Source organism: Phoca vitulina, unplaced genomic scaffold (assembly GCF_004348235.1).
Source record: "Phoca vitulina isolate PV1807 unplaced genomic scaffold, GSC_HSeal_1.0 scaffold22, whole genome shotgun sequence".
NCBI lineage: Eukaryota > Metazoa > Chordata > Mammalia > Carnivora > Phocidae > Phoca > Phoca vitulina.
This window is the reverse complement of record NW_022589725.1, coordinates 41,930,328-41,957,484: the sequence shown is the minus strand read 5'-3', so window position 1 is coordinate 41,957,484 and position 27,157 is coordinate 41,930,328. Positions and strand designations below refer to the sequence as shown.

At 42.2% G+C, this 27,157-nt stretch overlaps 1 long non-coding RNA gene across 15 annotated transcripts in view; it reads left to right on the top strand.

Moving 5' to 3' along the window:
* The window catches only part of LOC116641862, a 108,209-nt gene that overhangs the window by 27,377 nt on the left and 53,675 nt on the right, over positions 1 to 27,157 (top strand). For 13 of the 15 annotated variants that reach the window (XR_004301260.1, XR_004301266.1, XR_004301262.1 and 10 more), the window contains 4 exons: positions 14,590 to 14,767; positions 15,342 to 18,368; positions 20,481 to 20,660; positions 22,743 to 24,739. This is a non-coding gene — a long non-coding RNA (uncharacterized LOC116641862). The remainder of the gene's footprint in view (positions 1 to 14,589; positions 14,768 to 15,341; positions 18,369 to 20,480; positions 20,661 to 22,742; positions 24,740 to 27,157) is intronic. The other 2 variants (XR_004301265.1, XR_004301261.1) reach the window with 2 other exon arrangements.

Genomic DNA, 27,157 nt, shown 5'->3' with positions numbered 1-27,157 from the left:
CGGGAGAGGGAACACAAGCAGGGGGAGCGGGAGAGGGAGAAGCAGGCTTCCCACGGAGCAGGGAGCCCGATGCGGGGCTCGATCCCAGGACCCTGGGATCGTGACCTGAGCCGAAGGCAGACGCTTAACGACTGAGCCACCCAGGCGCCCCTGGATCTTGTTTCTTTTTATCTTTTAAGCCATTCTATGCCTTTTAATTTCAATGCCTTTTAATTTCATCTATTTGTATTTAAAGTAATTACAGTTGATATTTGAACAATGCAGGGGTTAGGGATGCTGACCCCCTGCATAGTCGAAAATCAGAGAATAACTTTTGAAATTTCCAAACTTTGGGCACCTAGGTGGCTCAGTTGTTTAAGTGTCTGCCTTCAGCTCAGGTCATGATCTCATGGTCCTGGGATTGAGCCCCACATTGGGCACTGCACTCAGTGGGGAGTCTGTTTCTCCCTCTCCCTCTGCCATTCCTCCTGCCTGTGCTCTCTCTGTCAAATAAATAAATAAATAAATCTTTTAAGAAAAGAAACTCCCAAACTTTATCTACTAATAGCTTACTATTGCCCAGAAGGCTTACTGATAATTTAAACAGTCGATTAACACGTACTTCATATGTATATGTATTACATAGTGTATTCTTACCATAAAGTAATCTAGAGAAAAGAAAATGTTATTAAGAAAATCATAAGGAAGAGAAAATACATTCACGGTACTGTACCATATTTATTGAAAAAAAATCGTGTATAAGTGGATCCTTGCAGTTCAAACCTATGTTGGTCAAGGGTCAACTATATTGATAAGTAAAGACTTACTATTGCCATTTTGTTAATTATTTTCTGGATGTTTTGTAGATCTGTTGTTCCTTGTTTCTTATCCTGCTGTCCTGTTCGTGTTTTGATGTCTTTTGGTATCATGCTTTGACTTCTTTATTGTGTTCTTTTGTGTAGTTACTATAGGATTTTTCCTAGTGGTTACATGATGCTTACATGTAATACCTTAAACTTAAAACAACTTATTTTAAACTCATAAAAACTTGGGGTACCTGGGGGGCTCCGTTGATTAAGCATCCAACTCTTGGTTTCAGCTCAGGTCATGATCTTAGGATCATGAGATGAACCCCATGTCAGGCTCCATGCTCAGTGCAGAGTTTGCTTGAGATTCTCTCTCTCCCTTTTCCTCTGCCCTTCTCCCCACTCATGCTCTCTCTCTCTCTAAAATAAGTAAATAAATCTTAAAAAAAAAACAAACTCATAACAACTTAACTTTAATGGAATTAGTAAACTTTACAGTTTTATTTTTCCTCTCCCTCACATTTTAGGTTATTGCTGTCATAATTTACATGTTTTTTTTCATATTGTATAACTAATAACAGATTATTGTAGTTATGGTGACTTTTACTACATTCTTTTTTTTTTTTTTTTTTAACTTTTAACCTACAGGTTTTTTTAGGGGGGAAGGGCAGAGGGAGAGGCAGATAGAGAATCTTAAGCAGACTCCATGCCTAGCATGGAGCCCTATGTAGGGCTTGATCCCACAACCCTGAGATCATGACCTGAGCTGACATCAAGAGTTGGATGCTTAACTGACTGAGCCACCCAGGTACCCCTAACCTAGAGTTGTAAGTGAATAATGTACCACTATTACCATATTGCAGAATCTAACTATGACTATATATTTACCATTACCAGTGATATTTATAATACCTTTTTATGTTTTTATATTGTTAATTAGTGTTCTTTCACTTCCACTCAAAGAACTCCCTTTGGTATTTATTGTAAGGCAGGTTTGGTGGTGATGAATTCCCTCAGCTTTTGTTTGTTTAAAAATGTCTTTATCTCTCTTTTGTTTCTGAAGAACAGCTTTACCTGGCATAGAAATCTTGGTTGACGGTTATTGTCTTTCGGTATTTTGAATGTCATTCCATTCTGTCCTGGCCTGAAAAGTTTCTGTTGAGAAATCCACTGATAGTCTAATGGGGCTTTCCTTGTATGTAACCTCTTTCCCTTCTTTGTTGCTCTTAAAATTCTTTTTTTAGTTTTGACTTTTGACAATTTACTTAAAACATGTCTTGGTGTAGCCCTACTTGGGATCCTTTGGGCCTCTCATGGATCTAGATGTCCATTTCTCTCCCCAGGTTTGGGAAGTTTTTACCCATTATTGCTTTAATTTTACTTTCTGTTCCTTTCTCTTTCACTAATTCTTCTGGAATTCCTATAACGGGAATATTGTTTCTTTTCATTGTGTCCCATAATTCATGTAGGCTTTCTTGACTCTTTTTTATTCTTTTATCTTTTTGCTCCTCTAATGGATAATATCCAATGTCTTATCCTCCAGGTCACTGATTCTTCTGCAAGGTCAAGTCTGCTTTTGAAACTCTCTATTAAATTCTTTAGTTCAGTTATTATTTTTTCAACTCTAGAGTTTCTCTTTTCCTCTCTCTTTTGATAGTTGCTATTTCTTGTTGAGCTACTTATTTTGTTCATGTTTTGTGTTCCTAATTTTGTTTAGTTGTCTGTCTGTGGTTTCTTGTAGTTCACTAAACTTCCTTAAGAGGATTATTCTGAATTCTTTACCTGACAGTTCACAGATGTCTGTTTCTTTAGGGTCAGTTATTGGTACTTTATTAGTTTTCTTTGGTGGGGTTATTTACTCAATTCATTATGATCCTTGATTCCTTCTGTTGGGATCTTCACATTGATTGTGCTCTTGCTCCAGACTTCACAGGTTTGTTTTGGCAGAGACAGTTCACCAGTCAGCTCAGTTTGGGTTTCTGGGTGTGTCTACTGGTAATGTCCTTGGGAAGGTGGGGCCACCAGTTTTGCTCTGCTGAGGGTGGAAGCCAGGACTGTGCCTTCTGTTCAAGTACCGTTCTAGGTCGGGCTGTGGAATGGGCTCTGCTGCTTCCTTTTGGCTCTGGTTAGATTTATTGGTTGGACAGGTTGAAGGTTGTGTTCAGGAATGAGTGGGGCTAGGAACCATTCCCTACTCTGGTGCAGCAGGAGCAGCAGCTCTAAAGCTGGTAAAGTTCTTTGGTTATTGTCTCAACTCAAGCCAATTGACACCCCAAGTTCCCTGAGCGAACAGGGTCACTGGCTTTTCTCTGCAAACTATTGGCTTTGCCAGGACAGTTTTGCTAAGTAAATATGAAAATGGCATCTGGATGAAAACAAAACAAAACAAAACACTGATAGATGTTCTATCACCTCCAGTGAAGGCACTGAAACCAGAGATGTGAATGATTCTTCTAGAGACGTTATGTAGAAAACAGGACCATGACATTGCAAAAATGAGCCACGATACTTTTGTAAATGATATCTTTATGTTCTAGGTTGGAGAGTATTATCATTTAAAATGTAGAAACATTTTATTTTTTACTATGTGTTCTAAGAATACTGTACAGTGTCTGAAATTTCCTCTTTTCCTCATATTATGAACCAGGGAGATTTTTTTGATGGAGAAGATTGCTAAAAGAGGTTAGGAAATGTGCTTTTTCGAGGTTCAATTCTCCATAAGAAAAGGCATAGACTACTAAATTATCCAAATAAAGTGGCATGGGCTATTAAATTATCCCTCCAGTTTTGGGAATTTATGGGTGAACATTCACTATGCAATACTGAATGTTCATACTGTAGATCCAGAATTTTTTAAAAAGCCATTTTGCCAGTAATCTGCTGTGAGGAAGCAGTGCAAATTCATTAAAATTTAGAAAAGTACATCATGTATCTATATCCTTAAATGGCTGGCCCGTTTGGACTGAAATGAGTGATAATTTAGCTATAAATTCCAGTTAAGGTGGTGAACCAGTTAACGCAGTAAACAAATTAAGTGGGCTAAATTTTAAAAAATAGATTGGATGATTAAAGTAGATAGATCAAAATCAAAGAATGCATATTCCGGACATATCCTCCAAAATGAGAAATTTCTTGTGCTGCCATTTCCAAAGAAGTGAAGAAAGAGATGACAAACATATTTTGTAATTATTTGAGACGAATGTGTAACTTTTTGGGTATATAAAATAGGAAAGTAAGTGGAGAAAAATACTTGAATACAAATCTAGAGGTTTACAACAAAAATATTTTTTAAAAGCCTGCATATGTTTTGAATATTAAAAGGTCTTCCTTTCTCTTATTTTGGTTATGCCTTTTTAAATGGCTAATGGATTTATCAGTATTCTTAACCTGAGTCAGATGATTTGGCCCCTTGGTGATTTTTCTAGTGCCTCTGATACTTATTTCAACTTGTTGTCTAAGGAGACGGTATGTACTTAGTTTTTGCAGAAATAATTTGGAGGCTTTCAAACTCTTGAGTTTTAATATTTTTCATTTTGTTCCTTGGTTTTTCTTCCCCTTTGCCTTTCCCCCTTCATCTTAAAGTTTAAAATTAATCTCCCATTCCCACTTCTGTTTTTTTCTTTTTGCTTTCCTTTGTGGTTCACTTCTTTTCCAGTGATATTGCTGGGATTTCTTCTCTGCCCCACTGTCGCGTTTCTCTTTCATTTTTCTTTTATGCATTTATTGACTCTCCTTTATCCATAGCATCTTCATCTCTCCCTGTTCCTTTTTCTTTTATGGACATAGTCATGTTGTCTTCTTTCTGTGGGGATTTCCCAAGCTATTGGAAGTTTCAAACCAATATACGTTGATGGACAACTGATCTTTCATACAGTATGGGATTTCTACTTGGTCTTCCTCCTAATTTCTTGTCCACAGTTGCTCGGGCTTGCCCTCTGTCTTCCTCATGGATGGCAGCCCTGTCTTCTTCACTTGCATGTTTGGACCCTCCTTTGTCTGGCCGGCTTTGGTTATACCTAAGAAACTTGAGGTTGAGAGTTCTGCCTTGCCAACTTAACATGGGCATTTTATTTTATTATTATATTTGTAGATTTAGTTCTAGTTAGCTAACATACATTGTTGTATTAGTTTTAGGTATACATGGACATTTTAGTACATTCTTCTCATCAGCTAAATACATGGTACCTCCCCACCCATCCTTTTTGGAACAGACCTGGCTGGTAGCAAGAAGACCCCTTAGATGGGAGGCACTGTGTGCATGTTGAGTCGACAGACAGACAGACAGACAGGGCTCAGACAGGGGCCCCCCGCTTATACTGTGTGTGTCACCCTGGCTAAGCCCCTGGATTCTCTGCACTTCTTTGTCTTGTTGGAGAGGAGGGTTTTTGTATGAATTTTGTACCTGGAGTACTTCCAGTAAGTTTTCATTCCCTCTGTCCTCACCTGTGGTAGCGACCTCAGAGAACTTCAGGCAGTACAAGTTGGACACAGTGGACACCGTGGATGTGGCAGAAGCGAGGGGGGGTAGAGAGAACGCCATTGCCCTTGCACTGTCAGTGTGTCCAAGCAGTATTACTGCCCATTTCGTTTCAGCTTGACACTGACCCTGAGGTCTGGTGAAGACCACCGGCCCCTCAGCAGGGAACTGGGGCATCTCTTTGGGCCACTGCCGCCGTATGATTAATTTGGGAGGGAAGAAATGTGCACTAAAAAGCCACGTGGATATTATGAAGGTAATGGCTAGTAAGAGATCATCCTGAGTGTGGAAAATTGGAGCCATTCAGCCTCGTAGAAAGGAGGAGTTTTATGTTTCATTCCCCAGTTCAGAGAAAAGAAAACCTTTCCTTTTCTTTTCGTCTTTGTTGTTGTTGGCAAGACTCTGTAAGACTGCAACTCACATATAAGACACACTGGGCCAACTTTTCAAAGAGCCTCTATACTTTGCATGTGTTAGATTTTTCATGCATAGCTACAGCTCTGGGTGGTGGTGGAGCTTGTGGGGTGGAGGGGAGGGTGGGCACAGATGGGTTTTTCACATTTGCCACCTCACTTTGAATGTGTAAATGTACTAATTTTGTGAGATTTGGTTTTCTGAAAAGTGGAGTTCCTGAAGCAGACTTATATCTAGAGCACTGTCGTCTTTAAGTGAACAGTTCTGAAAACGATCAGGAATCTGCCTGTCTGCCTGGACAGTGGCAAGAAGGTGGTGGATTATTTGAAAGAGAAATCAGCCAAACAAGAGTTCCGAAGTGTCTTGCAGTTTGTGTGGGCTAGACATTAGTCTTGCAGTTGCATGTCATGCCTTTTTCCTGGGCACTTTTTGTCTCAGACGGACCTTCACTAGGGAATGATTAAATGTCTCAAAGTTAGTGATTTGATAACAGGAAGCCTGGCAGGTTTGATTTATTATCAGAAAGACCTAAATTCCTTCTTTCCGATGTGACCCCCAGTAACTTTAAACTCCCTAGTTTTGTCAATCTGCCATCAATGTCTGTTAGGATAGAGAAGGTTATGTTATGGGAGAAAATACCCATCAAAATCTCAGTGGCTTAACACTACAAAAGTTCATTTCTTTGTTCTTTTTTTGGTTCTGTGTCTTTGCTATTTTATTTATTTATCTTAGCTTTCATTCCAGTATAGTTTCTAAAACTTTAATTGCAATATAGTTAACATACAGTGTTATATTAGTTTCAGATGTACGATATAGTGATCCAACCCTTCCATCCATTGCCCAGTGCTCATCACAACAAGTGCCCTCCTTAATCCTCATCACCTATTTCCCCCACCCCAGCCCCCACCCCAAAAGTTTATTTCTTGATCCCATTGCATGTCCACTGTGAGGCAGAAGGGGTGACAGCCAGCCGTAGACAATTAGGGACTCAGAATGATGGAAGCTCCTCTCTGCACCTGTTTCCACACTCACCATAGCGGGAAGAAGGGGACATGGCGAGGCTTGCCCTGGCTAAGTCTTCTGCCCAGAGGTGACACCTGCCACTTCTCACATTTCATTGGTCAGAAAGTCGCATGACCACACTTCACTTCAAAGCAGCGGAAGGGACATTCAATCCTACATCGAGCCTAGGAGGAGAAGAGAAATTAATAACTCGCCTATGACTACCTCATCAGCCATTAGACATCGTCATGCAGGGAAGGGATTTGTCTTGTGTTTATGGTAATTAGCACGGCCAGTGCTGATTTCTCTGCCCCGGACATTTCTGAGCGTTGGTAAAAAAGTGTTGTCACATATTTCCACAGTTGTCCTCATGAAGTGAATGTTCTGCATCCTTGGAAGCTTATAATACAGCAGCTTCAAGGACTATTGATACTTTGAAATGCTTTTGGTGACAATGTTTATGATGAAAATAATAGTGAAGAATAAAAACTTACCCACAGAGAGAAATCCATCCCTTAAGCAGTGCTTTAACTCACTCTTTCTTTTGAAAGTGTCTTTCAAGTCTTAATCAAAGGACAACATCTTCATGACCAAATTAATCAACATTTGATGGATAAGGAAGTTAAGGATCAGAGAAGATAGACTTCTCGGGTCTCTACGATAGAAGTTAAAGAGTTGAATTCATGTTGGGGGATTTTACTGTAGTCATCCAAACCACCTCCACCACCACCCTCAGTACAGACCACACTCCCCCCCCCCCCCCCCCACCATCACCACCACCCTCCCTACCCCCACCATCACCACCACCCTCCTTACCCCCACCATCTTTACCACCTTCACACTACAACTACTACCACCATCTAGTGTTATAAACGCAAACCGTATGACCCAAATAATGTTTCTTTTCAGACCAATCAGGGGGACCATAAAATTAGGTAAGATTTTTAGCAATTAAGTTTTTTTTCCTTATACATTTCATGATCCAGGAATTAAAAAGGTCATGGAAGAAGAGTAGCAACTTAGAACTACCTTGGGGACTAGGCTTGGACTAAATTTGTCTTTCTCCCTCTTCAATTTGTCTTCTTATTTTTCCCTTTCAATTGTCTTCCTGGGGTACTTTTTCTCACCCCTTTATTTATTTATTTTTTATCTATTTAAAGATTTTTATTTATTTATTTGACAGAGAGAGACACAGCGAGAGAGGGAACACAAGCAAGAGGAGTGGGAGAGGGAGAAGCAGGCTTCCTGTGGAGCAGGGAGCCCGATGCGGGGCTCGATCCCAGGACCCTGGGATCATGACCTGAGCGGAAGGCAGACGCTTAACGACTGAGCCACCCAGGTGCCCCTCTCACCCCTTTAAACTTGAAAGAGAACCAGCACTAAAAAATGCCACACTCCATAACCCTCAGGACCCAGAAAGGGGCGGTGTGGTAGTGTATTATGGTAGCACTTACTTTACTTAGGTATAGCCGTTTGAAGAGCACAGATGTGACCAGGATTTCTAAAGTTGGGGCTATTTTTCCTAGCAGACTCTGCTTAGAAACCAGCACGGGGAAGCTGGAAGGACAAGTCCGAAGCAAAGTGGCACAGTTGCCCAGTGAATCAGAGGGATTTGGCAGAATCATTGCAATCAGCAGGTCTCACTTCATGAATTCACCTGTCTGCCTTGATTTGGGTGTGATGCTCCAGGCCTCTGGAATAGTGTTCAGAGTGGGCTTTCTTTGGAGGTGATTCTCACTGGCCCCTGAACTGTGGAGATCAAGGTTCTGTCTTAGCCTGTCTGGCTAATGTGGGGAAGGATGGCATCTTGGACCCTTGCCCATGGCCTCTGTAGTGTTACCAACCTTCTGCAAGGCCTCAGGCATTTGTGTCTTTAAACACCCTTGCTGGCTGAGGTAGTGAGGGAGGGTAGAGAGATTCTGGCCCAAAGCTAACACCCTAGAGCTTTACTAACCCCCTTCCCCCCACCCCCAAATATTAACAAAACAAGAACGTTATCACATTACCAATCTGGGCTGCAATTGAATATTTGCCAAGAATTCCATGCTTCCACCTCACATAATACATTTTATTTTTCTTTTGGGGATTTGTTTTCTGAATCAGTTTACTTCTTCGTGGTCCAATAATCACCAAATGGAATTCTCTCCATCTTTCATCTTTCATCATTAGGGGAAAAATACAGTATCATTTTCTGGCAAGAAATAAATATCTCAAAATGAAAGACAATATTTAGTGACCAAAAAAAAAAAAAAAAATCCCTGAAGAGCACTACTTTTCTGATGAATCAGAGCTGGAAGTGATTAAGGGCTCAGTGCATTAAAACAATGAGCACTCATGTCCATTCCTTCATTTTCATAAGAAAATCAAACATCCTCTTTTAAGGAAGTGGGGGGTTGCTTAACGAATCTTTCAAGTGAGCTATAGATAAGTGCATTGGCATGGTTTGAGGAAACGCATAGAGAAAATTAAAAATATTTATTTTATTGAACTAATATTCCCAGTTGGAGATTAAGGTAGAAAAATGGAGCCTACAACTATAAGGTGGATGCTATTTGGCCATTTAGTTTCCATTTATTTTGTTCCTAACTGTCAACTTGAACTTGAGTAGAAGTTTTAAATTGTAACTTACTAAGTGCTTAGAAGAGTGTTACTTGTATATGAGATGGGGTTGTCTCAGATTGTATTTTCAGGTAAAAATATGTGTGGTTTGATTTGATTTGAATTGGTGAATTTTTTTTTTTATATGTCCAGAATTTGAAATTCCTGGGTATCTTCAGGTTGAGTAACATTTTGCTGTGTTGTAGAGAATTATGATTTCATGATTGTGTGAGTTTGGAAAGTTTCTTATGCCATTTAGTCATGGATTTCAAAAGAAAACATTTTAAAGGCATTATTTGGGGCGGGGGGAGCTCAGTGGTGCAGTCGGTTAAGCATCCGACTCTTGGCTTCGGCTCAGGTCCTGATCTCAGGGTCATGAGATCGAGCCCTGCGTCAGGCTCCACGCTCAGCAGGGAGTCTGCCTGAAATTCTCTCTCCTTTCTGTGCCCATCCTGCTCTTGCGCACACACACTCTCTCTCTTTCACTCAAATAAATAAATAAATCTGTAAAAAAAAAATAATAAAGGCATTATTTAGGAATCAGGGCTAGCTGTTTTCATTTCAGGCTGCTACCTCTTAGCTATTGGATCCGGACATATTATTCCAACCTGGTTGTGGTCAGTTCAGTCATCAGTGTCTTCTTCCCGGATGGACAAATGTAGTACTCTTTATTTTAGATTTATAAGGAAAGGGATATCTGGAATGCAGACCTGTCACATTGAGACAGTCACGTTTGCTCAAGAGGCAGATAGTAGCTACCATAGTTAAGCTTCCATCAGTAGTTACTATGTTCCAGGCAATAGACTAAGGAATTTATGTCCCTTATTTCTTGTGGAGACAGTTACTGTTTTGTAGTAACTATAATTATCATCATTTTACAGGTGAGGAAATTGACCTCTCAGAGAGGATACCTTACTTTCTCACGAGCCCCTAGCCGGCAAGTGCCAGAGGTGGGGTTATCCTGGTAGGTGCCCCGTTGGGCAACCCCCCCACCCCGGCCCCTATGTTGTGGGGCTTCTCTTCCAGTGGCAGAGACCCAGGTGTTTCAAGATGGTCTTAAAGCTCCTGGGGCAGAAGGTGATAAATGCAAAAGCAGGGCTACATCCCCGTCCTCTTCCAGTTCATAGAAATTCTCCTGCAAAACAACCATGCATTTGCAGGCCGGCTTGTCCATGGAAAAGCTGGAGTGGGCACACGTTCAATTCAATTCCCACTGTGCTTTCTCAGAGGTTCTTCCACAAGATTACAAAGACTGGGAACCTAGCCTATTATTATTAATAATTTTTAAAAGTTATTCTGGCTTCTTTCAGGGCCATATCAGTTTCAAAGATCACTGTCAGGGTGGGAGCAACAGAAGTTGAAATGGCCTGAATGCTAAATGTAGCCTGAGAGCGGAAACTTTGTTCTTCAGAGTTGAAAAGTCGGTGGAATATTCATAGAAATGTAATATGAGCACAGGATACCGAGTCAGTGTCAAAACTTTGTTCCAAACCATATTTGCTATTTGTAAAACTGGCTCCTCAGGGCCCGGCTGGGGGATGAGAGGGCAAATGGATTACAGCATGCCCTGAGTTGGGGCTGTGGGTCGGGGGCTCCCTTCCCCATGGGACTTTTCTCCACAGGAATTAGGGTTCAGGGGGGCAAAGGTAATGGGGTCCAGCCCTTCTAGGAGGACCATCTCTGCCTCGCATACAGAAACCATCCTGCCTCAAATACAGAAACCTTTCCACAAAGGAAAGATTTGTGCCTGAGTTTGAAATAGAAACTGTGGAGGGATCTATGTAATGTTTTGCACATGCCGAAGTGACACCGTTTGCTTTTTCCTTGAAGTTCTCCTGATCGAGATATTGATTAAAAAAAAAAAATCATGGTGGCATAGATCCCAGTGAATATCATCTTCAGATGCTGGAGTTGTATCTTAAAACTAACCAAAGGACTCATCTACTGATGACCCAAATTTCCTTTCAAGGATTAACAAATTCTTTCTCGATTCCCAGCCCTCCCCCCCCCCCCCCCCCCGTGGAACTCTACTCATCTGTAGTTAATCTAAGAATTAACATTTAGCAAATTACTGCCTTAAATGAGGTATGTGCCTGGTGGCTTAGTTGATGAGAACCCTGTGCTAATGAGATCATGAGTTCAGTCCTCAGGAGAGCTGGTTCCCTTCACCATGGTCCCTGTCTGAACCCCAGCCAGGCCTCCAAATGCACACTGCTCACAAGTGGCCTTTTGGGGGAAGAATCAACACAAATTCTTCATCATTTGTGGGAAAAAAACCAACTCAAAGCAAATGCCTTGAATTAACTTAGGGCATGACAGCGATCCTATGGGCTAACGAAATGGTACCCTAGAGGCTGCGAGGGCTTCTTGCAGACCGTGGAGGTGCCACACTTCCTGGGGATGGCTTCCGGGCTGGGAGAACAGATTTGATGTGTGCAGGAGGCTCCAATCCTGCAAAGTTAACGGGGGACTGGCATGTAGGAAGGGTAGGAGGCTGGATGCTTATCCGTGTGGCAGACTCGGAGGGACACTTGCAGCGAGGGGGAGTTTTGTTGAACTTTCACGAATCACTTATTTAAAAGACAGATCATTCGGGGCCTTCCTTTTAATGTCAGTAGTCATGCAACCCATGGGACCATTTCTCCCACAGCCAGGCCACTCCAGCCGATTGTCTCAGGCAGGCAGGAGACACAGTTGCTAAGAGCTTGAAGAGCAGGGGTGGTTCTCACTCTCTCACTTTCTCTCCATTTTCCACTCTCACAAACCACCTTTTCAGAGCCAGGTCCAGGTCTGAGGCTAAATCTCACCCAAGCATGACCGGATGCATTGATATCCTCTGAGGCCATTTCTTGGGGTTAGGGAAGAATAATGCCTAATGAGCTCCAGCTGTGCCCGGGGGCATTGCCTGTTGAAACCAGCAACCCCCACTGGCTTTCTTCCATTTTCCAAGAATACCTTCTTCAGGGCAGTGGCCACCTCTTCTTCTTTTTTTTTTTTTTTTAATTTTTAAAAACTTTAACCACTGCATCCTTATCACCTAGCAGATTTCTTTGTGTATAGAAGTTCAATAAATATTTGTTGAATATTCAATTGTGCAACTGTTTCCATTTAGACAAAGGCAATGTTTTAAATGTTATAGTCTTATTTTTCTCTTTGCAAAATTACATGTGCTTGCTGGAAAAAAATTAGAAAATAGAGAATAAATATCACCCATAATGTCATCACTTGGAGATAGCCTTTCCTGGCATTTTGGGGTGCATGATATTTACATCTGTATGCATATCTATCATCTACGCGGGACTCAGACAATACGTATTATTGTGTAATCTTTTTTTTTTTTACTTATCTAAAAATCTTTGCATGACATTATATATTGATATTATATATTCTTCCACCTTATTACCTTTAATTTTTTTTTCAGAGCATTTTATTGCATGACTGGACTTCAGCTTAATTAGTCACATATTAAAATCTCCTTGTAGCTTAAACTTTCTGCATAGCTTTGTTTATTTCCTTGGGACAAATTCCGACAGGAGGAATTGCATGGTTCCACGGTTTTCTAATTCGCTATGTGTTGGCAAGTTGTGGGTCAGAGAGGTGCCCCCAGTATGAACTCCTGCTTGCAACAAACAATGTAGGGTATTGCCACTCTCCTCCCTTGCTGAACAGCATTATCAGTCTTTTGTATATTCGCTAACTCATAGGCAGGAAGATATCAGTGTGCTATCCTTTGCTTTTCCTTTATCAGGAGTGAAGCTGAGTATTTTTTCGTGAGACCATTTTAAAGTCTACTTTGCAAGGTGACTGTTAATGTCTTTGAAAACCCATGTATTTTGGGGGCTAGTATTCCTCTCTGTTTCAAAAGGTTACTGTAAGAATTAGTTGAAGCAATCTATTTGAGAAAGTTTGCAACCTACAAAGCAATACACAAATATGTTGATCAGATTTGTGACCCAGTAGGGTGAGGGTCAGAAGGAATGGTCACCTGAAGGCAAATGGGCTGAGTAAATGGGTTCCAAGCAAAGGCCTGGGTGAGCTTTGCCAGAGGAGGGCGGGGGAGGGACACCTGTGAAGAAAGGGAAAGGGAAAGGGAAAGAGGACGTGGCCTGAAGATTTGTTACTTTGAGAAGGTCACTGGAAATAGACAAGGTCAGAGATAGTACAGGGCTGGCAGCTCCAAGCGGGAGCCAATTAGACACAGAAGGGAGCCAGATGGGCGGGAGAGCTATAGGAAATGAAAGAGATGGTTCCCAGGGGTGGTCTGTGGTCTCCCTGGGGGGTGGGGTGCAGGCATCTCCTTAGATGTCCCTAAACCAGCAACGGAAAAGAGAAACACCAGCACACTGGAGTCCAGTGTGACCAAGACAGGCGTGTTTAAGAACAGGAAGGGAGACCGGTGCCACTGCACACAGGTGTGGTCATCTGCCCGGAGCACACCTGTGCTTTCCTGTAAATCCCGGGAGTCACCACACCTGAGAGAGGGAAGCGAAATGCACAAATCAGTGGTAATTAAATAAAGATAAAATACGGCACTAAAACTGCCCCAGCATGTATATGACCCCACTTATGTAAAATTATATATAAAGATATGTAATATATCATTGCAAATATAGGTTGTAAACATATGTATTACTATATAGAGAGCGTGTGTGTGTGTGTGTGTATTACTATATACATCAAATACATGGATATAGGCATATGTATGTTTGCCCATGGTCATCTCCAGAGAGTGGTAATGAGGCGAGACAGGGAGAAGGACTTATTTTTGCTTTTCCTCACATTTTTAAGTGTTTCACTTGTTCCAACAAATATGTATTCGTTCTCTAACTTGTACATGGTCGAATAAAGAAAAAAATGGTTAAGCCGAGAAAGACATGTGAGGTGAGGATGGCCTGCCGCTCTCCCCTGGGCAGCGTGGGTGGGGATCGGTGAGGGCAGCAGAAGCTGAGGTCCCGGGCTGTCACCGGAGCCCCTGCCAACCTGGACAGAGGAACCCCTGGAAGCGCCTGAGAGTCATGCTTGGGCCCGGCAGGGCGCCGAGCTCGCTGGCATGTCACACTTAGATGACAGGGAAAGCCGTGCCTTCTTGGCAGGCAGGACTCTAGCCAACAGGTAAGACATTTCCAGGCCACCTGTTTCCAGATCAGGTGAGCATGGCCACCTGGCAGGGCGGAGGCACGGGTTCATTGCAGGGGAAAGAACTTGAGCTTGGTGCAGGAGGAAAAATGAGAACTTTTCTCCTTCAGTTCAAGGGCTGCCCGTGCAGCCATGAAACAAAGTATCTGACTGGGACTTTTTGTTATTTGACATCAGGTAAAGCTGCTTTAAGGCAACACCGTTTCCTGCCTCCTTTGTGTTCCCCTGTTCTGCGGTCTGGAGACAAAGTCAGGGAACAAGACTGAGCTGATCTCTGACTTCCTAGAGCTACACTTGAGTTGGGGAGATGGATGGATGGCACACGAGGGACCGAACAGAGAGAGTGTCACACATGGTAAGATTGCTCTGAAGGAAACCAAAAGGGGTGGCAAGCTCGGGGCTGGGCTATTTTGGATCTGGAGGCAACGGAAGGTCTTTTGGAGGAGAGGACATTTAAACTGAGTCAGGAATGAAGAGAAGGGGTCAGCAGTGAGTAACCAGCTGGCAGAAGGGGGACCGGAGAGGCGGGACTCCAGCTCAGCCTGTTGGCCGAATGTCTGGAGAGCAGAGAGTGTGGGGAGCTGGTGAGGATGAGGTTTGAGAGGCCAGCAGGCATCCGATCATGCCTGGAACCCATAGGTGGGTCATATCTGGATGTTTGATTTTATCCTCAGTGCGAAAGCAAGGTAAAGTGTGCTTAGAAATCTGACATAATGATGCAGCGCCCAAGCTTCACCTCAGCATGTGTAAAGATTTGTTGAATGAGTGCAAGATAAATAAATGGATTAATGTTCCAGGGTCAGAAAATGTCCCATGTTCATTTTATTTTATGATCTTTTAAATTTTATTTTATGTATTTTATTTTAAGCTATGGTTTTGACTTCTATTACATGAGCAATCACCCCCATTTCGATTTATTTTCACAAAAGACCAAGCCACGGTGATGTGAATGAAGTCTGATGCTGCGGAGCGTGCCTGAAATCAAAGGAAAGGTTAATGAGACGCCGTCTCCACAGCATGGAGTGTATGAAGCGCTTCCACAAATGGGATGCCGTCCATCTTTGTCATCCCCCGGCATGCTGGGCTGAGCAGGTGCTCCTGCTGTCTCCATGGTATCTCCAGATGAGGAAACCATCTCAGAGAAGTGAGACAAGACTGGGTAGGGCCATATCCCTGTGAAGCCAGCAGGCATCTGGGAGTTAATGTGAGGTAGAGAACAAGAATGGACGTTGAGCTTGGGCGGATCTGGTTTCCAGACCAGGCCTGCACTTAGCCGTGGTGGGGCTCTGGAATAGACACCCTACTGTATGATTTCCGTGAGGCCCACTTTCCATTTTTAAAATGGGGGTAATACCATTTACCTCATAATATATTGGTGTGGATTAAAAGAGAAGCATTAGAATATCTGGCACGCAAGCGACACTCAAGAAATATTAGTTTCTATGTTCCTTTACCCGCAAAAATTTATTGAATCCTTCCAAAAATAGAACATCCTTTAGAGTAGAATCTTACCCATTTCTTTTTTGTTGTTGTTGTGGATGGGACATCCAAAAGGATGTTAGGGTTTTTTTTTTGGTTTGTGGTAAGCTGACTCTGCATTTTAAAAGGGAAAAGAAGGAAATCTGTAGTACCTCAAACAATGAGCCTTTTTAAAGCCTGCATTCGACTCCAATTTCAAAGAATATTCTTATTAACATACTTTCTTATAAATGGAGCGCTACTCATCAAATATTTATAAGTAGTAGCCCGAGAAGCCAGCACAGTGCTTGGCAAACCTGGGGACATTTCCCACGTGCGCTGTGGGATGGCGTAGGCAGGGGAGACCCTTTAATTTTGTGACATGGTTTGGGGGCTCCAGTGTGAGCTCCTCTTGGCATGGTTTCTTCCTGCTCTGGGCCTGTTCTGGAGCCTTTCAGGACTCCCACGTAGACTGTCCTTGCAGGCAACTCCCTTTGAAGTCCCCGGGAGCTCTTTGAATGGAAAACATACAGAAGGGGGGTGTTGATGCAAATAAGCATCAGACCTGATACACGTGGGGGAATAAAAGGTGCTTCTCACCCCAAATATTAGCTCTTTAGCCCAGAAACTATGGTTTGATCATTAAATAAAAAAATCATCTCCCCCCCGCCCAATCTACCACCAAAGCTCCATCATCTGCCTTCGCTCAGGAAATGATAAACCTGCTAATTACCCGAGAGTTTTAATTAAGCAACAGATATAGACAGTGCAGGGCTCTGTTTTTACTTTAAACCTATCAATAAAATAAAATTCTCCATTCCAGAGCAACTTGCTAAATGAGAAAAAAAATAAACATAACTATCTTTTGAAATATCACTCATCGAGTGTGATAATTTAGAAAAATATCTCTATTAGAGATAGTTAGAGATATTTTTTGGTTGAAATTGCGGTCGCCGATGTAGCACAAAGCTGCAATTCGTAGACAGGTTAAGTAAATTAAATCACTCACTGTCTTTTTTTTTTCAATGGCTTTAAAAGTTAAAGGTAATTTGCAAAGAAAATGCTCAGTTTGAATTGGTTTGTAATATCTGTTAATGATCTTTAAAAAAATCCACTTATTCACAATCCGGTCCCTGAGGGAATTCCAGCGTGCTATCAGAAAAATTTCTTAAGTCTGAAATGTCATTAGCTAGTGATTCCTTTGAAGTAAAAAGCCCTGAAAAAATAAATTATATAAGGTATACAAGTGCACAGGACAATCACTTTGATGAATAATATCTGTGTTTTTCGTACCTAAAAACGCAACAATTGAAATCCAAGCTGCTAAATTATAGAGCTGTCTTCTGAATTACCTCGGTGGAGGTATGCCTGCTCTGTTTATTTCACACGTATATCGAGTTCTTCCATATATTTATAGATTGTTGATGTAAAAACAGTAGTGTTGGAACAATTTTGATTATATTCATTGTGTTTACCTTTTGGAAACACACGGTGTTGCCTAAATACAGCCCCACAGGTGTTGCCGTCCAGAACTGAAACAATAGCCTGTTTCAGAGCCAGGTGCTCCGCACGGCGGGGCGAATACCGCACAGCCCCGCAAATTGTCCAATATTAGATAACAGAGCTGTGAAATACTACACCGAAGGGGACATTTTCTTCCTGACCCTGGCTGGCTATCGTTTTTTTTTTTTTGCCTGGAAGCAGGGGAGTCTTTGTAATACGATATTAGTCAGTGTAACTACAGATGCTGGTGCGGCTGCTATAAATAGCTAATCTTTTTTTTTTTTTTTTTGAGAGGAGTTGGATTTGAGTAAACCATTGGCTACAGGTTAATTATACATTTCGTAAGAAGGCATTTCCTTGTAGCCAGCCTAAATTTGTTACCTTTTAACCCTGCTTTTATATAAGGCTAGCCATGTATGAGCCCCCAGGAGGACCTTCATTAAGTCTTTATTTTATACATCGGGACTTTAACTTTTTGTTCTTCTCGCCCACTACTTGCCTCTTAGCCAAGGGACCCAGTTTTATTCATTTTTCCTCCAGGGGAAGGCATTCTGTTCTTCCTCGTCCAGCTGATTTATAATCACAGGTATGGTACTTCCGGTTTTCTACTCTGTCCCTGACATCCGGAGAGCGCACTGAACATAGGTAAGAACAAGCCACTGATTGATTTTAATTAAGATATTCGGTAATATTTAGTCCATTTACTTCATCTAAGAAATGGAAATCAACACTTGAAACTTTTCTGGGAAGCTTTCTTGGCGTTCTGTGTATGGAAGATTACAAAGAGTAGAAGCATTGGACTCAGTGTGTCATCCTGGAGAAGACACGTCCTGAAACTACCTCCCGGGACAAGAAAGAGAATGTAGCCAACATTCCCGACTGCCCCCAGGATGGGGAGTCCCCTTTCCTCCTCAAAAATAACCACTCTCCTGATGTCCCACACCATAGATTTGTTTTTTGTTTTTGTTTCAACTTCATATGGATGGACTCCTATGGTAAGTGTTCTTTTGCGTCTGATTCTTTCTTTCAACATTGTATTTGTGAGCTGTATCTATGTTACTGGGCACAATTATATTTTCCTTATTTTATTTCATTCCATTGTATCAATAATATACCACAATTAACCCTTTTGCCCTTGATGAACATCTGGGTTGTTGTCGGTTTTTGGCTATTTCAGAGAGCCACTATATGCTTTCTCATGCACGTTTTGGTGGGTGTGCATGCATTTCTTTTGGGTATGTAGACTCAGAGGGAAGTTGCTAAATTGTAGGGCATGACCGTGCTCAGCTTTAATGATGTCGATATTCCAAAGAGGTTGTATCAGTTTCCACTCCCGCCAGCGGTGGGTGAGAGATGTTCTGCTCTAATTCTTGTTAACTGGTATTCTTCAGTCTTTTTGATTTTGGTCATTCTGGTGGTATGTAGTTGAATCTCATTATGGTTTTGATTTCCCAGATTATTAAGAAGTTGAGGATCTTTTCATATACATTGGCCACTTGGAAATTTTGTGAATGGGCTTTTCAAGGGTCTTCTTCATTTTTCCATTACATTGTTCATCTTTTCTTACTGTTTTGTAGGGAATATTTATATATTCTGGATTATTATTCTGGATATGATCTTTTTTTTTTTTTAGAGAGAGAACACGCAAGCAGGGGTTGGGGGGAGGGGCAGAGGGAGAGAGAGAATCCCAAGCATGCTCCACGCCCAGAGCGGATCCTGATGCGGGGCTCTATCTTACAACCCTGAGATCATGACCTGAGCTGAAATCAAGAGTTGGATGCTTAACCGACTGAGCCACCCAGGCTCCCTAAGGATATGATCCTTTTTTGATTATATATATTGCAAATATCATATACCACTCTGAGTTTGACTTTTCACTCTCTATATGGTATCTTTGGATGGATAGAAGATTTTAATTTTTATGTGGCCTAATTTCCCAATATTTTCCTTTATATTAGTGCTTTCTATGTCTTATTTAAGAGAGCTTTGCTTATCCCATGGCCACGAAAATAGCCTTTTATATGATCTTCTGGAAGCTTTATTGTTTTACTATTCACATTTATCCATATGTCATTGATTTTTGCATATGGTGTGAGGTTGGGATCAAATTTGTTTTTTCCTCCATGATATCTACTTACTCTACACCATTAATGAAAAAGACTTCTTTCTCCAGTGCTCTGACATGATACATTGTCATAAACTAAGTACTCACTTTCTTATAGAATGATCATATGACACCCCCCCTACTTTATTCTGTCAGTATGGTGAGTTATTTAATAGGTTTTTGAATTTTTTTTTAAGATTTTATTTATTTATTAGAGAGAGAGAGAGAGCACAAGTGGGGAGGAGAGGGAGAAGAGGGTTCCTCAATGAACAGGGAGCCTGATGCGGGGCTCAATTCCAGGACCGTGGGATCATGACCCAAGCTCAAGATAGATGCTTAACTGACTGAGCCACCCAGGCACCCCAGGTTTTTGAATGTTAAACCAATCTTCCGTTTCTGGACTAAACCCAACTTGGTTATGATGTATTATTTATTTGAAGTATTGCAGCATGTTTTGATAATTTTTACAACAATGTGTATGTGTGAAACTTACCTGTAGTTTTCCTTGAGTGTAATGTCCTTGCCAGATGAGTTATCAAGGTTTAGCCAGCTCATAAAATGAGTTGGAGAGGTGTCCTCTGTACATTCTTTAAAAAATTAAAACATAAGTAAGTCTAATCTAATATAGTTACTTAACATATATGTAGTTTGTCCTGAATATATTATTAGTCAAAGTTCTCCAGAGAAGCAGAACCAAATGTGTGTATGTGTGTGTATTTATTTATTTATTATAGGAATTGACTAGCACAATTATGGAGGCCAGGAAGTCCTACAATGTGCTGTCTGCAAGCTGGAGACCCAGGAAAACGGGTCATGTAACTCACCTCAAGTCTGAAGAACTGAGAGTCACAGGGGTCCACGTGGGGAGGAATTATGTAAATTCTAATTGGATTCTGAAGGCCCAAGACCCATAAGCTCTGATGCCTGAGGGCAGGAGAAGATGGATGTCCCAACTGAGTCAGAGAGAAAACTCACCCTTCCTCTGCCTTTCTGTTCTATTCAGGTCCTCGATGGATTGGATGATGCCCAATGCATTGGTGAAGGTGATCTTCTTTACTCATCTACTGGTTCAAATGCAAATCTCTTCCAGAAATACCCTCACAGACCATCCAGAAGTAATGTTTTACAGCGGTCTGGGCATCCCTTAGCCCAGTAAAGTTGACACATAAGAGTAACCAGCACAGTAAGTGTTTGTCACAATTTCTTTCATTCCAGGTTTCTGTATATTTTAACAGACTTGTGGCAGGAGACTGCTTTTGTGTGAGTTGCTTGGGGAAGAAAATGGAAGTTACACTACCTTCCGGGACTTGCAATCTGCTCGTGTGCCCAAGGCTGAAATTTGTTATTGCATCTCAATCCTGGGACCCACGATCAAGGCTCATCCTGGGTTTAAAGGAGGACCTGTAAGATGAGAAGCTTTTGGGACCTATGACAAGCATTCAGCTAAAACTCCTGCTCCCCCACTGAGAAACTTCAAAGCCAATTTCATCCACTTTTGACTCTTCAGTTACTGTTCCACAAAGGTTTTTTTTTTTTTTTTAACTTTAATCCCCTTCAATACTGTTTATCTCATACCTTACTCCATCTCTCCATTCCTACTTGCTACTGTCCAAGTTCAAGGCCTTATCACCTCTTGTTTGGGCTATGGAATTTGTGGGACACCTAGTGTCCATTTCATCCCCTTCCCAGCCATCCAAGTGCTCACTCTAAAATGGGCAGCTGGCCATGTCAGTCCTTGTTGGAAACTGCCTGGTGGCTCTCCATTGCTGCATGCGAGGCAGTCCCGGCTCATGAACACGGCACACAAATTCTCCCCAAGACCTGGCTCTTGTTTACCTCTCCAGCACCTCTCTTGTTCCTCTTGGGTCTTTGCCTCACACTCCAGCAGCTCTACCTGCTTGCAGTTCCCAGTGTTTCCCCTGGGGTTCTTTGTGGCCCAGCTTTTGTGTGTGCTGATCTTTCTCCTGGGGATGGACTATCCATGTCTTTCTCCTGGGACATCCATTCTTTCACAATCAACTCAGGCCAGAGAACCTCGATCCCACCCCGCTGGGGCGGCACGGTCTCCTTTTTCATCCATGCCTCTGGCTTTGATTAGACTGTGAACTTCTTGAAGGCTGGGTTCAGATCTGAATCATTCCTCCATCTATAACTTGCTCTGTGCTGGAGGGTAACAGGTGTTCAATAAACAAGGATAGACTTAAACAGAAGGGGCAACACTTACTAGTTGACTAGTTTGGGATTCATTTCATCTTTTTTTTGGAAGCCCGAGATGGAACACAATAGCCCAATGAGCAGGAGGGACACAGGGAGGCGAAGACTATGGAAAATCTGCAGAAAGCTATCTCTTCCTGAACGACTGCATTCAGTTCAAATGATTAACACCCTTAGGATGGGATTCATTTTTTTGTAGAATGGATTAGTGACAAGGATTTTCTATAAAGATAGATTTTTTCCAGAGAAACAAATTTGAACACTTTAGTCCAAGAATTTAAATGAGGAAAAATAATCCTACTTAAAAGGTAATTTGACCAATATCCTTCCTCTTTTCTCTTATTAATAAAAGAGTTTACACAGAAACTCTATAAGGAATTGTGTAAGAGATTCACAAGGATCATTAAGGTCTCTACTAGACATTCACTTTCACTTTGTAAAATTGGCTATACCCTCAAAATGGTATCACATAAAAATGGACTTTCTGGGGCTCTTATATATGAATGGGTTTTAGTTGCACAGTGGTGCCATTCATTTTATTTGGCCCATCTATTGCAAGTACATTCTAAATTTGGCCTTAATTATTTTTCCTTTCACAAAAAATATTTTGTGGGATCTTTTTGAACCCTGACTACTTCCTTCTTGCCCCTTAAGACAGAATCCAGGAGTGTTACTTTTGTTCTCTTCTAATTAAAATAATTGCTTGGTTCCTTTTAACTAGATTCATGCAGTTATTAGCCTAATACATGGATGGGTGCCATGGGGTGCTTGAGAAACAAAATGAAAAGTGATCATGTAGCTTCACATGAAAAAGATTCTGTGGTGCCAAGGAGCATTATTCCTTTCAGCCAGCATTTTATAAGGGCCTTTAGTAAACCTGCCCCCCCCCCCATACCCTTACTAAAAGACTATTAAGTGAAAGAATGGTTCTATTTTCTCCATTAGGTAGACAGTGAACTCACTACAATTTGAAGAGGGGCACTTGATATGCTGGGCATGGCACAAAGACTGGGGGGTTGGTTTTAATCTCTGCCCCTGCTTTGTCTTTCAGAATAACTGCAATTGAAGGATAAATGCTCCATGTCTTCTCTGCCAGTTGGCGTTTATCAGAGGACACTGGAAGAAGAGGGACAAAGGTGCCTGGATGTATGTGTTCCTCAAGAGTTGTCACGACCCTGATTCTAAAAGGAAGTGGTAAAGTAATGTTTTTGACATCAAGATGATTCTGGAAGTGGATGCAGTTCAAGAGTTTGGCAAACACAGGCCTGCAGACTAAGTCTGACCTATTGCTGGTTTTTGTAAATAAAGATTTATTGGAACACAGCCACACCCATTAATGGATGGGTTGTTTGCCGCTGCTTTTGCGCTACAACGTAGAGCAGTAGCGACCTAAAAGATTTACTGTCTGGTTCTTTACAGAAAAAGTGTGCTGACTCTTGATATTGTTTATCCGATTCGCTGAGTACCTGTGAACTCACTACTTCCTGCCGAGAAAGTATTTATAGGCATTTCGATGGCGGCCCTCATTTGATGAGATGCTGAGGGCCTTTCGTAATGTGCTTAGGTTATGGGTATTCGGTACTGGTGTATAGACAGCAGGAAGTGAGGCGGATTTGGGGCAGGACGTCATGGTTTGAGAAAGAGGCTCTGCCATTACTGTCTCAGTGGCAAGTCGCTGATCGTGGCTGGGCTCTTCCTGTTGGACAACAGGATTACTCTACTACTTGGAGAAGGTGCTGAGACTTCTGACGTGGCGTGCACCTTGATTTACTACTTCAAGACCTTATGGTCAACATTATGGACGTCTGGTTCCCAGCCAAAAGATGGGCACCCTTTGCCACCAGTTGGTAGTTGGATGGGTCAAGTGAGAGAATGTGAGTCCCAAGTGTTCCCTAAACCATAAGTGCTGTATTGGTGACATACAAAAACATCAGGATAAGTGTTGTTTCTCTTTGGCATGTGAAGAAATGAGACAGGCTACCAAGATCAAGTAGTCAGCCAGCAGAGGAGCTAGATGCTAGCTCTCTTGCTTTAGGTCACCGTTCTTTCTAGTATACCATGGGCTTCTTTCCACCATGCTTCTTTCCATGGTTTCAGAAATGCTCAGTTCTTTTGTTCATTTCTTCGTTCATTCATTCACTACTGAGCATTCTTTAAGAGCCTGCTATGAATGGAAAAGGAGCTGGATGTTTCAGGGAGAGTGAGGACTATGTAAAAAGAGTTGCAAGACTCTTAGAATAATTCTGTTCTTGGACCCCTGTGGCTAGAATCCTCCAGAAGGATATAGATTCTTCTCTTGAGTTCCCCCGTCCTGCCCAAGGAGTTGGCCCTTATTTGTGATACGGAGAACAAGAAAGTAGATGGAATGAGAAAGGGAGAGCAATCCTGTCATCCAGCAGGGTTGCCTGACATGTCGTTTTATGTAGTGTGTGTGTGTGTGTGTGTGTACTGTTTATGTGTGTGTACATACCATGAAAGCAAAGAGAAAGAGGGATGCTGAAGTGTTGATAGCAGATTGTACCAGCAACTAAGGGAGGGAGACTATCTAGGTTTGGAGGATTTGCAAGTTAGGATTTTGTATATAAAGTCCAAGGGAATCCATATCAGAGGAATTTTCCAATATGAATTGTCCAATTAAATGACATAAATTAAACATGCCAGATGTGGACTTATTTTACCACACTGTTAAATACAGCTTTCATTCAGATTGTATTCATTCCATGATGTGTCTTGTAAGTTTTGAAATGATGATTATCAAATGTGCCTGGAGGAAACAGCTTCCACCAAAATATTAAATTTGCCTTGTCATGGTAGGAGAAGTGAAATTCTTGAAAGTTTCTGTTTTTGACCCTCACTGTTTTAACAGGGAAGTTTGCCAATATTTTCTTCATATTCAGTGTTGTTGGCTACTTGTTTTTTTTCAGGTTTGTCTGTGAGCCTAAGTCTATAATTTTCTGAAGCAAAGGTGCCGGTGACGTTGCCTCATAAAAAAGCAAACCTTCCAGAATCTTTCATTGGTGAACTGTCACCTGCAAAGACCTCTGAGAGGTACAGTAGAAAATTCTGCCTTATTCTCCTCTCTCTCCCTTTCCATAAGTCACTCACAGCCCTGCCAACTGAATTTGGAGGTGGTGCTATCTGATGCTGCAATTCATGAATGAAGCCATGTTACTTCTGGGATATTCCCAGGACCCGGGACGCTGCTGTTTTAAGAAATGTAATTTGGTTCAGCACAGAGAAAGCATATTCATAGCAGGTCTTAGCAGTGATACAGATAACACTTTTCATCTGTAAGAAATTTGTAAGCATTAACTAATTTATTTAACTTCCCTGTAATTGAGCAAATCTTCTTCCGTTTGCTGTGGGAAAACTCTTCCTTTTCTAATTCTAATCTTTTAGCAGATATTCTCCTGAAACCTTGTCACCATGCAGGAAATGTTTTGTAGAGGGGAAATAAGTCTTTGAACACGTGTAAAATTTCACTGAAATAGATGACCTCCATTTCCTCAGAGTAGAGCCTATTTTTAAATGATTAGACAATGCTCTGGGAAAACAAGTGCAATCTTGCAAACTGTGGGAACTGTTAACTGCATTACTCCAGCCACCATTCGTGCCACGACTATGGGCAGTGCTCTCCAGGGCTTGCAGGTATTACTTGGGGTTTCCCAGAAAGGAGAACTGGAAGAAAACCCATGTGCTGTCTCTCTCGCGAAGAGCTCAGTCCCAGAGTGGGATGGTTGGGGAGAATGGTGGTCAGGCTGAGACGAAAGGAGCAAATACAATGGTGTGTTATTGATGTGGCCCCAACTTGGCGTGAAGCATAACCGACTGCTCCATCCTTGGGATAGTGGTAGGCTAGATAGTGGCCCTCCAAAGAAGTGTCCGCATCCTGATTCCTAGAACCTGGGGATGTTACCTCTGTGCCAAAGACTTTGCAGATGTGATTAAGGATCTTGGGATGGAGGGATTGCCTTGGATTATCTGGGTAGGTCCGAAATCCAATTGCAGATGTCTTTAGAAGACGGAGGCACAGGCAGAAGTACAACTGACAGAAGAGAGGGCAGGGTGACCATGGAGGTGGGGCTTGGAGTGATGGGGTCACAAGCCAAGGAATGTGGGCAGTCACCGGAAGCTGGAAGAGGTGAGGACGAGACCCTCCCCTGGAGCCTCTGGAGGCCTCACAGGCCCTGCCGGCGTCTCCGCCATACTGACTGCAGACTTCTGCAGTCGTATATCCCTGTTGCTTCAAGCCACCATGTTTGTGGTAATTTGGTATAGCAGCCATGGGAAACGAATGCAGGGACCATCCTCCCAGAGCAGAAGCTGTGAGGTCTCAGGGGAGACTAATAGAGGAAGGACAGCAAAAGAATTTATTTGCTACTTCCAACCACTGATTGGTGAACGGTTTTCCTCATGGAACATTAACAGACCGTTATGTCCCCCTCTTACCTCTGGGTTGAGTGTGGTTGGGTGCAGAATTTCTTTGGAGTATCTCATGCTTCAGGGGAAGCTCCAGGAAAGGAGGGCAGAGGCCAGCCAAGCAGACATGAGAAGGGGCTCCATTGGGTTGTGAATACTGAAGTCTGTGGCCTGGAAGTTGGGTGAAGCAAGCAGCAGAGAGTCCAGAGCTGTGTGGCCAAGTCACTGCCTGAGAGGTGGCATATAAGGGGGTTGGAAACAATGATCTCCTTGGTTCTCACCACAGCCCCATGAGGCAGGTCTGGTATGATCTCCTCAGCAGGCACTCATTCTCCAATCTTGAATAGCATGAGCTTCTGGAACTCACTGTTGCTCAGGGTTGCCTGTCTCATCTTCAGATTCGGTGATTGAAATCCTTTCCTTCAGTTGAGTCAAGACCCACCTTCATGGACGACTCCACGAGTGGCTCTAGTTTTACTTCTTGAGGCACATAACCTAAAACTCATTCTTGCACATGAAAGCTCTCTCCAAATATCTGAAGACAGTTTTTATCCTTTTTCCCCTCTACCAAGCAGAGGATGCCCCATTTCTTCAACTCTGGCCCTAGTGGAGGAGTTTTCTCTTTGTGGCTGGTGGCCGTCCCTGTCCCTCCTCTGAACATGCTGCAGTTTGTCTCCCCATAGGGAAGCTCACAGAATACACTGCGACTTCAGGTATGGTCTCCTCAAACACCCAGGGGTCTTTCCTCCTTGGTTCTTATGTCACTTAATGTAGCCAGAGATTGTTTTTATTTTATTTTTTGCCAAGCACATCACTTTTAGTTGTACTAAGCATAATTTTGGTTACAGTGCTTCTCACACTTGTGTACGGATGACTATGTAGGAGCATATGTTAGTGCTAAAAGTGCCCCCCAGAGCTCCAAAGAATGAATCAGTTCGCAAATGGTGTTACTGTATGGTAGAGATCAAAATGCCACCCCACGTCATGGCACATAAATATCCACAGTTTTATGCAGAATTGAGGTCAGTCGAGGGTTCCTATAGGCCA